Genomic DNA, 13,117 nt, shown 5'->3' on the forward strand with positions numbered 1-13,117 from the left:
CCTGAGCCTGTTCAAATTCATGTCCATGGAGTCAGTGATGCCATCCAACCATCTCATCCTCTGTCATCCCCGTCTCCTCCTCCCTTCAATCTTTCCCAGCATCAGGGTCTTTTCCAATGAATCAGCTCTTCACATCAGGTGGCCAAAGCATTGGAGCTTCAGCTTCAGCATCAGTCCTTCCAATGAATATTCAGGTTTGATTTCCTTCAGAATGGACTGGTTGGATCTCCTTGCAGTCCAAGGGACTCTCAAGAGTCTTCTCCAACACCACAGTTCAAAAGCATTAATTCTTTGGTGCTCAGCCTTTTAAGGTCCAACTCTCACACCTGTACATGACTACTGGAAAAACTATAGCTTGACTGTATGGACCTTTGTTGGCAAAGTGATGTCTCTGTTTTTTAATATGCTGCATAGGTTTGTCATAGTTTTCCATCTAAGGAACAAGTGTCTTTTTATTTCATGGCTGCAGTCACCATCCATTAGGGAAATTCAAATTAAAACAACAATACGACACCACTACATACTTCCTAGAATGGTTAAAATCTGGAACACTAATACTACCAATGCTGGTGAGGATCTAGAGCAACAGGAGCTCTCATTCATTGCTGGTGGGAATGGAAAACGGTACAGCCACTTTGGAAGACAGTTTGGCAGTTTCTTACAAAATTAAATATACTCTTACTATAGCATCTAGCAGTCACCCTCCTTGGTATCTCTTCAAAGGAGTTCAAAAAATGTCTGCTGGAAAACCTGAAAACAGATGTTTATACTGACTTATTCATAATTGCCAAAGCCTGTAAGCAACCGAGATGATTTTCAGTAAGTGAATGGATAAATAAACCATGGTACATCCAGACATTATTCATTGCAAAAAAGAGCTGTCAAGCCATGAAAAGACATGGGGGAAATTTAAATGCATATTACTAAGTGAAAGAAGCCACTTTGAAAAGACTACATCATGATAATACCAATTGTGTGACATTCGGGAAATGGCAAAATTGATTAAATAAATTCTAATACATCCATGGAATGAAATAATCTACAGCTTTAAAAAAATGAGTTAGTCGTGTCCGACTCTGTGCAACCCCATAGACAGCAGCCCACCAGGCTCTGACGTCCCTGGGATTCTCCAGGCAAGAACACTGGAGTCCTGGGATTCTCCAGGCAAGAACACTGGAGTGGGTTGCCATTTCCTTCTCCAAAGCATTAAAGTGAAAAGTGAAAGTGAAAAAAAAAAAAAAATGAGTTAGACCTGAATTCACTGATTATGAAAAGATATTTGATGTATATTATGAGTATCTAATGAACATGAAGAAGAGCACGTTATGTGGAATTCTTTAAATGCAGTGGTGTTAGTAGAGTTACACATGATTATATTGCTTCTCTTTCACTGAAAATAAAATCACCATCTGTCTTTGACCTCATCTTAAACCACCTCCCCTTTCCCCACCGTACTTTAACCCTATTTCCATGACTTCATCAAGTATGTTCCTTCTTAGAGTTTTTGCTTGTCATTCTCTCTGCCTGAAGTGCTTTTCATATATCTGGTTCCTTCTTGTCAATAAGAACTCAGCTTAACTATCACCTCTTTAGAAGGTCTTTCTACCCCTCAACTTAAAGTAGCCTCCCAGGCCCTCTCCATCACATCACCATTGTTTAATTTTCTGCATGGCACCTATCATCATCTGATATTTTTCTATTTATTTTTATCTGATAATTTTCTATCTTTTTCCACTGAAATACAAACTCCAGAAGAGCAGCTCGTGCCTGGAACAAGTAGAGAGCAAAGAAATAAACACTGAATGAATGAATAATGTTTGTTTGTTTTGTGGCCATGCCGCACAGCAAATGGGATATTAGTTTTCTTCCCAAGTATTGAACCCATGCCCTCTGCAGTGGAGGTGCAGATCCTACCCACTGGACCACCAGGGAAGTCCAAGTGCTTGTTCATTATTTATTTAGCAACTAGTACGATGATTACTTGGAGAAGGCAATGGCCCCCCACTCCAGTACTCTTGCTGGGAAAGTTCCATGGATGGAGGAGCCTGGTAGGCTACAGTCCATAGGGTTGCAAAGAGTCGGACATGACTGAGCATCTTCATTTTCACTTTTTCACTTTCACTTTCATAATGGTTATTCCAATACCACGTGAATATTACAAAATGAAACTAGAATTACCATCAGTCAGTTAGTTCAGTCACTCAGTCGTGTCCAGCCCTTTGTGACCCCATGAATCGCAGCACGCCAGGCCTCCCTGTCCATCACCAACTCCCGGAGTTCACTCAAACTCATGTCCATTGAGTCGGTGATGCCATCCAGCCATCTGATCCTCTGTCTTCCACTTTTCCTCCTGCCCCCAATCCCTCCCAGCATCAGAGTCTTTTCCAATGAGTCAACTCTTTGCATCAGGTGGCCAGATTATTGGAGTTTCAGCTTTAGCATCAGTCCCTCCAATGAACACCCAGGACTGATCTCCTTTAGAATGGTCTGGTTGGATCTCCTTGCAGTCCAAGGGACTCTCAAGAGCCTTCTCCAACACCACAGTTCAAAAGCATCAATTCTTCGGCGCTCAGCTTTCTTCACAGTCCAACTCTCATATCCATACATGACCACTGGAAAAACCGTAGCCCTGACTGGACGAACCTTTGTTGGCAAAGTAATGTCTCTGCTTTTGAATATGCTATCTAGGGTGGTCATAACTTTCCTTCCAAGGAGTAAGCATCTTTTAATTTCATGGCTGCAGTCACCATCTGCAGTGATTTTGGAGCCCAAAAACATAAAGTCTGACACTGTTTCCACTGCTTCCCTATCTATTTCCCATGAAGTGATGGGACCAGATGCCATGATCTTAGTTTTCTGAATGTTGAGCTTTAAGCCAACTTTTTCACTCTCCACTTTCACTTTCATCAAAAGGCTTTTAAGTTCCTTGTCACTTTCTGCCATAAGGGTGGTGTCATCTGCATATCTGAGGTTATTGATATTTCTCCCGGCAATCTTGATTCCAGCTTGTGTTTCTTCCAGCCCAGCATTTCTCATGATGTATTCTGCATGTAAGTTAAATAAGCAGGGTGACAATATACAGCCTTGATGTACTCCTTTTCCTATTTGGAACCAGTCTGTTGTTCCATGTCCAGTTCGAACTGTTGCTTCCTGACCTGCATACAGATTTCTCAAGAGGCAGGTCAGGTGGTCTGGTATTCCCACCTCTTTCAGAATTTTCCACAGTTTCTTGTGATCCACACAGTCAAAGGCTTTGGCATAGTTGAGAAAGCAGAAATAGATGTTTTTCTGGAACTCTCTTGCTTTTTCGATGATCCAGCGGGTGTTGGCCATTTGATGTCTGGTTCCTCTGCCTTTTCTAAAACCAGCTTGAACATCTGGAAGTTCACAGTTCATGTATTGCTGAAGCCTGGCTTGGAGAATTTTGAGCATTACTTTACTAGCATGTGAGATGAGTGCAATTGTGCAGTAGTTTGAGCATTCTTTGGCATTGCCTTCCTTTGGGATTGGAATGAAAACTGACCTTTTCCAGTCCTGTGGCCACTGCTGAGTTTTCCAAATTTGCTGGCATATTGAGTGTAGCACTTTCACAGCATCATCTTTCAGGATTTGGAATAGCTCAACTGGAATTCCATCACCTCCACTAGCTTTGTTGGTAGTGATGCTTTCTAAGGCCCACTTGACTTCACATTCCAGGATGTCTGGCTCTAGGTCAGTGAGCACACCATCGTGATTATCTTGGTTGTGAAGATCTTTTTTGTACAGTTCTTCTGTGTATTCTTGTCACCTCTTCTTAATATCTTCTGCTTCTGTTAGGTCCATACAATTTCTGTCCTTCATCGTGCCCATCTTTGCATGAAATATTCCTTTGCTATCTCTAATTTTCCTGAAGAGATCTCTAGGCTTTCCCATTCTGTTGTTTTCCTCTATTTCTTTGCATTGATCACTGAGGAAGGCTTTCTTATCTCTCCTTGCTATTCTTTGGAACTCTGCATTCAAATGCTTATATCTTTCCTTTTCTCCTTTGCCTTTTGCTTCTCTTTTTTCACAGCTATTTGTAAGGCCTCCCCAGACAGCCATTTTGCTTTTTTGCATTTCTTTTCCATGGGGATGGTCTTGATCCCTGTCTCCTGTACAATGTCACGAACCTCCATCCATAGTTCATCAGGCACTCTATCTATCAGATCTAGTCCCTTAAATCTATTTCTCACTTCCACTGTATAATCATAAGGGATTTGATTTAGGTCATACCTGAATGGTCTAGTGGTTTTCCCTATTTTCTTCAATTTAAGTCTTAATTTCGCAATAAGGAGTTCATGATATGAGCCACAGTCAGCTCCTGGTCTTATTTTTGCTGACTGTATAGAACTTCTCCATCTTTGGCTGCAAAGAATATAATCAATCTGATTTCAGTGTTGACCATCTGGTGATGTCCATGTGTAGAGTCTTTTCTTGTGTTATTGGAAGAGGGTGTTTGCTATGACCAGTACATTGTCTTGGCAAAACTCTATTAGCCTTTGCCCTGCTTTATTCAGTATTCCAAGGCCAAATTTGCCTGTTACTCCAGGTGTTTCTTGACTTCCTACTTTTGCATTCCAGTCCCCTAAAATGAAAAGGACATCTTTTTGGGTATTAGTTCTAAAAGGTCTTGTAGGTCTTCACAGCTTCTTCAGTGTTACTGGTTGGGGCATAGGCTTGGATTACTATGATATTGAATGATTTGCCTTGGAAATGATCAGAGATCATTCTGTCGTTTTTGAGATTGCATCCAAGTACTGCATTTTGGACTTTTGTTGACCCTAATGGGTACTGCTTTTCTTCTAAGGGATTCCTGCCCACAGTAGTAGATATAATGGTCATCTGAGTTAAATTCATCCATTCCAGTCCATTTTAGTTCTCTGATTCCTAGAATGTCGACGTTCACTCTTGCCGTCTCCTGTTTGACCACTTCCAATTTGCCTTGATTCATGGACCTATCATTCCAGGTTCTTATGCAATATTGCTCTTTACAGCATCGGACCTTGCTTCTATCACTAGTCACATCCACGACTGGGTATTGTTTTTGCTTTGGCTCCATCCCTTCATTCTTTTTGGAGCTATTTCTCCACTGATCTCCAGTAGCATATTGGGCACTTACCGACCTGGGGAGTTCCTCTTTCAGTATCCTATCATTTTGCCTTTTCATACTGTTCATGGGATTCTCAAGGCAAGAATACTGAAGTGGTTTGCCATTCCCTTCTCCAGTGGACCACATTCTGTCAGACCTCTCCACCATGACCTGCCCGTCTTGGGTGGCCCCAAGTGGCATGCCTTAGTTTCATAAAGTTAGACAAGGCTGTGGTCCGTGTGATCAGATTGACTAGTTTTCTGTGATTATGGTTTCAGTGTGTCTGCCCTCTGATGCCCTCTCGCAACACCTACCATCTTACTTGGGTTTCTCTTACCTTGGATGTGGGATATCTCTTCCATATGATCCAGCAATTCTACTTCTGAGTACATACCTAACTGAATTGAAAATAAAGTCACCATATTTGTACATCTATGTTCATAGCAGCATTATTCACAATAGTCAAATGTGAGAAGCAATCCAAATGTCTATCCATGGATGAATGGATAAACAAAACACAGTATATACATGCCATGGGAATATTATTCAGTCTTAAAATGGAAGATAATTCTGACACATACTACAACAAAGTTGAGCCTGAGGACATTAAGCTAAGTGAAATAAGGCAGTCAAAAGAAACAAATATTGTATGACTTGACTTATATGAGTTACTTAGAATAGTCAAATTCATAGAGACAGAAAGCGGAAATGGGTTGCCAGGGACTGAGGGCTGGGAAAATGGAGAGTTACAAACAGCAACAAATGGGTATAGAGTTCAGTTTTGCAAGATGAAGAGTATTCAGGAAATTGGTTGTACAACAATGTGAATTTCTTAGTACTATTGACTTACATACCTAAAAGGGCTTCCCTGGTGGCTCAGTAGTAAAGAATCTGCTTGCCAATGCAGGATTTGCGGGTTTGATCCCTGGTTCTGGAAGATTCCCTGGAGATGGAAATGGCAACCCACTCCAGTATTCTTGCCTGGAAAATTCCATGGACCGAGGAGTCCATGGGGTCCCAAGAGTTAGACATGATTTAGTGACTAAACCACCACCCACTTAAAAATAGTGAAGATGGTAAGTTTTATGTTTTGTATTTCACACAATCTTTAAAAATGCTTATTTCTTAGTTCACACACAGAAAAGACTTAGAAACAGTGGTAACCTAGAAGCAATGATTATCCTTAGTATCCAGATTGTGGTCTACTGGAAATTCCCCACCTGTTGGGTGCTTGGAAAATGATGGATTCCAAACTTGCAACAGGAAATGTACAAGATGGATTGAGACTGTGTGTGTGTGTGTGTGTGTGTGTATATACATATGTACCTGAAACCAAAGAAACTACCAGGATTAATTGGATCATATCAAAAGCACCTAGGAATCACATTGAAGAGAGATGGGACAATATGAATAGTGGAGAGAAAAAAATGACTGCAATTGATTTAAATGCACTGATTATTTTGGGTAATTTGGTCATAATAACGGTACTAATGTTGTGGCCCATGAGCATGGTGTATCTTTTCATCTGTTTGTATTGTCTTCAATTTCTTTAGTCTGTGTTTTGTAATTTTCTAAATACAGGTCTTTAACCTCCTTATTTAGATTTACTCCTAGGTATTTTATTCCTTTTTGTTGTGTTTGTAATGAGTTCATTTTTAAGAAATAAAACCCAGAAATGGTTTAAAAATGAACAAAAAAAAAAATTAAAAAAGGAAAATCATCTTTGTCACCATTGGAGGTAGCCAGAGTACTGACTTCTTTACTCTGGTAACCGGGAATTAGAACAATAGAATTAAGCATTTATCCATACTTTATTGTATGAATTGAGTGGCAAAGTATCTAAAGTGATATATTTGATTAAGCAAAGCACTTCTTTCAGAAGGATGAAAGTTAATGACTATAAAAGTAATGATAAAAGTGAAAAACATAACTATATGGTGATCTCTATTGAAGTAATTGATTCTTTTAAAAGCTATCAGGTAAAATTTGGTGGAGGGCCACCTGAACTCAGGTCATCTTAGCATCCCTAAAACTCTGTCCACCAGACATGTGCTTCTTGACGTGGTGCATTGTGAAATATAAAGCATCATCTGTGCAACAGTTCAGCAGAAAAAAAGAACAGAATCTAACCAGGTGTTTAGCTCTTATTTTAAGTTAGTGCGTCTGCCCGCAATGCGGGAGACCTGGGTTCAATCCCTGGGTTGGGAAGCTCCCCTGGAGAAGGAAATGGCAACCCACTCCAGTATTCTTGCCTGGAAAATTCCACAGACTGAGGAGCCTGGTAGGCTACAGTCCATGGGGTCACAAAGAATCAGACACGACTAAGAGACTTCACTTTCACTTTGACTTCACTTTAAGTTAGTAGGAAATGCAGGGGACAGAGGAACAATTTAAATGACACCACAAGAAAACATCAAAAACCTTCAGAATGTGAGATACTCTACAGGACCATTGACCTGGTTCTTACAAGTAAAGATCTTGAAAAGTTGAAGAGGAGAAGGATATATCATAGTTCATAATATTAGTCTTTACTTTTGTGTGCTTTTTAAATTTTCATACTGCAGGGTTCAAATTACTCTGTATTACAAATACTACATTATACAATAACAAAAATTAAAACATACTTTACAGTTTCAACATTTTAACAAATAAAATTCCCTTTATAGTCCTGGATTTCCTTCTAATCTTATTCTAGCTTTGTGCCTTGGATACATTCATCGACTGCACTTAATCTTTTCTATTGTTTTTCCTCAAATTGATGGAAACAGAAGAGAGTTTTAATTATAATTTAACCATAATCAGAGAAGATAAAAATGACAATAAGGCAGGTAATTGTTATACTTTAAACTTGTTAAAATTACACATTTATAAAACATAAATTAATCTCTTCGTGTTTTTCTCCAAATATAAAATCTCTGCTGCTGCTGCCGCTGCTAAGTCACTTCAGTCGTGTCCGACTCTGTGCAACCCCATAGGCGGCAGCCCACCAGGCTACCCCATCCCTGGGATTCTCAGCCATAAAAAATAGGAAGCTATTTTTTAAAATAAGTACCTACTTCAAAATAAATCCCCATTTTCAGGAGAATAAACGCTGATGTTCCTCAGAAAAGATTTATTCTTCCAAATATCTTGGCTTCTAGTATGAAGCAAATCTAGAATAGCACTAATTGTATCCTTACAGACATTAAATAATATTGGGGAATTATAATTACACTTTTTTGAAAAAAGAGAAGATACTGTGTGGTATATAGACAATGAAGTATGTTTACAATTTAGTCCATAATTGTCTTATAAAATGTCAAATTTCCTTCTTTTTAAAAAATAATTGTTACTTATTTTTGGCTCTGCTGGGTCTTCATCGCTGCGCAGACTTCTCTCTAGCTGCAGCAAGCTGGGGCTGCTGTCTAGGTGCAGGGTGAGGGCTTCTCATCGCAGTGCTCCTCTGTTGTGGAGCATGGGCTCTAGGGTGTGGGGTGCAGTAGCCGCGGCTCCCGTAGTCTAGAGCACAGGCTCAGTAGTTGTGGTGGAGATGTTTAGTTGCTCTGTGGCATGTGAGATCAGGGATCAAATCCGTGTCTCCTGCATTGGCAGGTAGACTTTTCACCACTGAGCCACCAGAGAAGCCCTCAAATTTCCTCCTTTAAGGAGCAATTCTGAGTCCATCAGAGATATAGTCAGCCCTCAGCAGGACAGAGGAGATGCATTTATTTGTAATCTGTGTGGATTGCTGATATCATGAAAAACAGACTCAGTATCAAAGGCAGAATGATGTATTGGAAAGTGAATCTGGCGGAAAAAAAATCCCCAGAAAGAAGAAATGACAGTAGTCACATAAGATAATTTACATAAACTTAAGATGAAAACCTTCTGTCTATAGATTTGACAGATGAGTGAACAGTGATAGTGTACAGCCACTGACAAATGTCAGCCTGAAGACAGCGCCAACAGACTCCACAACTGCAGAGTCTGCAACCGAAGCTTCTTATATTAATCAGGAAGAGTCCTAGATTTTAGCTGCACAGATGAGCTATCATTAATTTGAATCTAGTCTCAGAAATTCCATTCTTACATCTCAAAATCTATTTTCAACAAAACTCCTATATCTTTGACACCATATCCATGTTGTTTTCTACCTCTTGTTACATTTCTACCTCCCTCTCCTATCCTCTCCAAAAGTCTTCAGCTGGAGAAGCTGCTGATTTCTGCAAAGTTATGAGGATGAATATACCATTTTGAGAATTTGAGGGGGAGCCCCAAGGCACTCTGATGAGCTGTTTTGGGGGCAGGAAAGTCTTTCCTTGCCTGTTGCATTTTTCAAAATAGCATGATTTAGTACAAAAACTTGCACTCTGATGTCAGACAGACCTGGAATAGAATTCTGATTTTCAATACCTCCTCTTTGAGTCTTAGTCTTTTCCCTCGTTAAATAGAGATGTAATGATTTTCTTCTTCAGGTTTTTATGGACCATAAAGTAGCTGAGACAGTATATGTAATGGAAAAGTTAAACAAACAAACAAAAAACTGTCTATAATGAAAATAATGGTGCTTATACCTATTCTCCCTTCTTTTAAAACAGCTTAGGAGACCACACAGGTGAGCATCTTGATTCTAAGTGGCCTGATTGGGCAGGGGTGACTACTCTGGGATGTTGCTCTGGGTCCTTAACACTCAAGAACTCTTTGCTGTGTAATTTACTTATGGGGTTGCTTAGATCCTCCTGGGCTTCCCTTGTGGCTCAGCTGGTAAAGAATCCGTCTGCAATGTGGGAGATCTGGGTTCGATCCCTGAGTTGGGAAGATCCCCTGGAGAAGGGAAAGGCTACCCGCTCCAGTATTCTGGCCTGGAGAATTCCACAGACTGTATAGTGCATGGGGTCGCAAAGAGTCGGACACGACTGAGCAACTTTCACTTAGATCCTTCTACCAATGGTGTATAAAGCAACCCATTGCCTCAAAGCAATGGGAAAGTTTAGAGAAATTAAAGATGGAAGGCTAAATGCTTAGGGGGAAAAAAAAACAGAGCAAGTGGTGTTCTTGAACCAGGAAAAGTAAAGGCTGGTTTCTACTGAGGCTAGCCTTCCAGTGCCCCTGGGTTATTATGTAAAGTAGACCACTCAACCTTGCTCTTGGTGGCACTCTGAAAAATGTTAACCCTGCCCTGGTGCACCTGGGGACCCACACCCTACTGACCAAAACAGGCGTGGGAGGAGCAGGGTTTAAAGAGATTAATAGTAGAGGTGTTAGTTGCTCAGTCGTGTCCGACTCTTTTGCGACTCTACAGACTGTACCCTGCCAGGGTCCTCTGTCCATGGGATTCTCCAGGCATGAGTACTGGAGTGGGTTGGCAAACCCAGAAGCAAAAAATCAGAGAGAGGAGAGAAAAACAGGAGGAGAACACAATAGAGTGGGTGGGATGGTAGTCTTTGCAGCTCTGAGCCGGCCTAAGCCACGAGGAGAATCTGACCCCAGAGCTATCAGAAGTCACTGCTTGGTGCTCGCAGTTTAAATGTAGTTTTCACTAGTTGTAGCCAGTGGAGTAGAAGCTAGAGTCACTGGCACCTTTGCTGAGGTGTGATTAGCATACCTGTAGGCCCATGTTAAGGACTGAGTCAGCAGCCACAGCTCAACACGGCCTGAAAGTTCTCTGCCATTGAAAAGAGTAATCTAAATCAAAAGCAAAAAAATTTGTTTTGGGGTGACAAAATCTCCCGTCTGTAAGGGGAAAAAAAATTCAACTCTTGGTGGCTGTGAGAATGAGGTCTCAAAAGTGATAGCTCTGAGACAGAAAATGGAAGTTTGCACTAAATAAAGTATCTCGGTGTAAAAGGTGGGTGGTAGGAGGCAGTTCTGTGAGGAAGCAGTAAAAGTGAGCATTCAAGTCAGGGTAAAATCGCTGAAGTGAGAGACAGAGCTTCAGGGCTGACTGACCTGCAGGGGGTTTTGTGTGTCTGTGAACAGAAAACACCACACACTTGAGGACCATGAAGTGCTCCAGCCCTGCTGGCATAGCCAGACCATCTCAGACAACACACACCACGAAATCCAACTGCACCTCAGTCCCACCAAGGGGAAGTCCAGCTCTCCTGCCTCTCAGTGGAGAAGTGTAATGTACCCTCGGCCCTTGGATCCAGATTAAATAAGACGAAAAACTGTTGAGTGGGAATTAGTCATTGCCTAATCATCTCTGGAGATCTTTACAAACAGGCTATATTTTTATTTGCCACTAAACAGTTTAGGTCATTCATACCTGAAGCCTGAGGAACATGCTATGTCATTTCTTATCTTTCTCTAGACTAGACTAGACTAGATTTTCAGAACTGTGGGTGCACTTTTCCACAGGCTGTTAAAGAGGAAAAAATGGGGCTAGCCGCTAGGCTGACAAAGCAGAAAGTTGCCTTTTCTCAGATGTTACAAGAAACACTTAATGGTATTGCCATAAAAGATTACTCGAGGCCACAGCTTTTACAGCAGGATGACTAATTGGAGACAGCCTGTGATGTAAATTAAAGCCGCCATCTCAAGCATGTTAAAATGCTTGCAGCTGGTCAATCAGGATGTTATGCAAAAATAAATGGGAAGGAAGCAGTTTTTGCTACCATTCCATTTTGATTAGATTTTGATGTTGACAGTGTCGAGTTGGATATCTGTACTTATATTTTGAAATTTTGAACTTCCTGCAGCTCACTGAAAATAAATTCCCTTTTCTCTTTTTTTTTTCCCCTGTAATCTTCATACCATTTGTATTATATGCCAACACTGCCTCTAGCTACAAATAGAGCTGCAGTTTGCTTTTGAGCTTGTGACACTGCCAGTCTAGAATTTAAAATTTTTTCAGCTCTAAATTTCATGATAAATCTTTTACTGTGTGTAGTGTTTTCCTAGTAAATCGTTGATAGAAGGTTTTAAACTCTTACAGCTTATTAGACCACAGCAATTCTAGTTATTTATAAAGGTATTGAAAGCCTTTTATGGATCTTATACTAGGTTCACTTAGAAGGTGCAATCTTCAGAGTTAGTTTCCTTCTCCTTAGAGGATTTCTGATATGTTTTCTTGCACAGAAATATGGACTAATAGCTCTTCTCTTTTGCAGTTTATGAAACTTGGAAGATTTGAAATTCAAACATAAGGAGCAGAGAAATTGTTCCAAAAGTAAGGCTGGAGATGGGGCTGCAAAGAGTACCTGAGTCATGCCGGAGAAAGGAAATGAAAGGGACAACAGGCAACACCGAACAAAGGCAGAAGAGACACGCAGGATGGTGCAAGGTCAAAGGGCTGGAAGGTTAGAGGTGAAACTTCTGCATGAAAGGACCAAGGACGGAACAGTGAACTTTCACAGAGTCGCTCAAACTTGAAGTCTGTGGTTCTGACTTCAGAACTCCCCCCAGACCTCATCATTACTCAGAGACTGCAAAAGAGGTCTGGGCTCGATTCAGGTTGAAGACAAACATCGCACACACACACCCATATGCAAACAGAAGCAGAATATAACACGCTTCTAAGGTGTTGTGGATGATTTCTCTCTAGGAAGGGACTCTGGAATTAATTAGAAGCATTGAGAGGTTTGTTCCCAGGCCAAGGAGAGGACTGTCCCCCAAATTTTCAAACCAGAAATGAACTTTAGGATCCCAGCTTTTAATATCTTCTTTGGATTGTTTTAATACATGGATGTGTAAAATGAATTTAATTTAATCCAAAAGAATAGATTAGATAGCCTAATTTATTCTACTTGTAATAAAAATAAATTTTACCAATTATCCACATCATTGTGAAGCAAATACCTTTAAAATCTTAGTTGAGCTTCTCAGGGTACATAAACTTACTAGAGATTAGCCACATTTCCTGATAATATCAGGGCGTCTGTAGATTTTTTTAAATGTAGAGGTTCTGATATTCTCAGTACCGTAAATTCCAAATTATTTCATTGTATTCCTCCTGATATAGTGTAGGGAAATGTTATAATCTATCTCAAAAAAAAAAATAGAAGTAAATATGAACAAATGGAGTTCTGG

The 13,117-nt window shown here is 40.4% G+C and overlaps 1 long non-coding RNA gene across 1 annotated transcript; it reads left to right on the top strand.

The window, feature by feature from the left end:
* Positions 1-10,006: 10,006 nt before the first annotated feature.
* Positions 10,007-12,863, top strand: LOC123329262. The gene is made up of 2 exons (XR_006544647.2): positions 10,007-12,059; positions 12,199-12,863. It is a non-coding gene; the product is annotated as an uncharacterized LOC123329262 (long non-coding RNA).
* The last annotated feature ends 254 nt before the right edge of the window (positions 12,864-13,117 follow it).

The sequence above is a fragment of the Bubalus bubalis genome, chromosome 14 (genome assembly GCF_019923935.1).
Source record: "Bubalus bubalis isolate 160015118507 breed Murrah chromosome 14, NDDB_SH_1, whole genome shotgun sequence".
NCBI classification, from domain to species: Eukaryota; Metazoa; Chordata; class Mammalia; order Artiodactyla; family Bovidae; genus Bubalus; species Bubalus bubalis.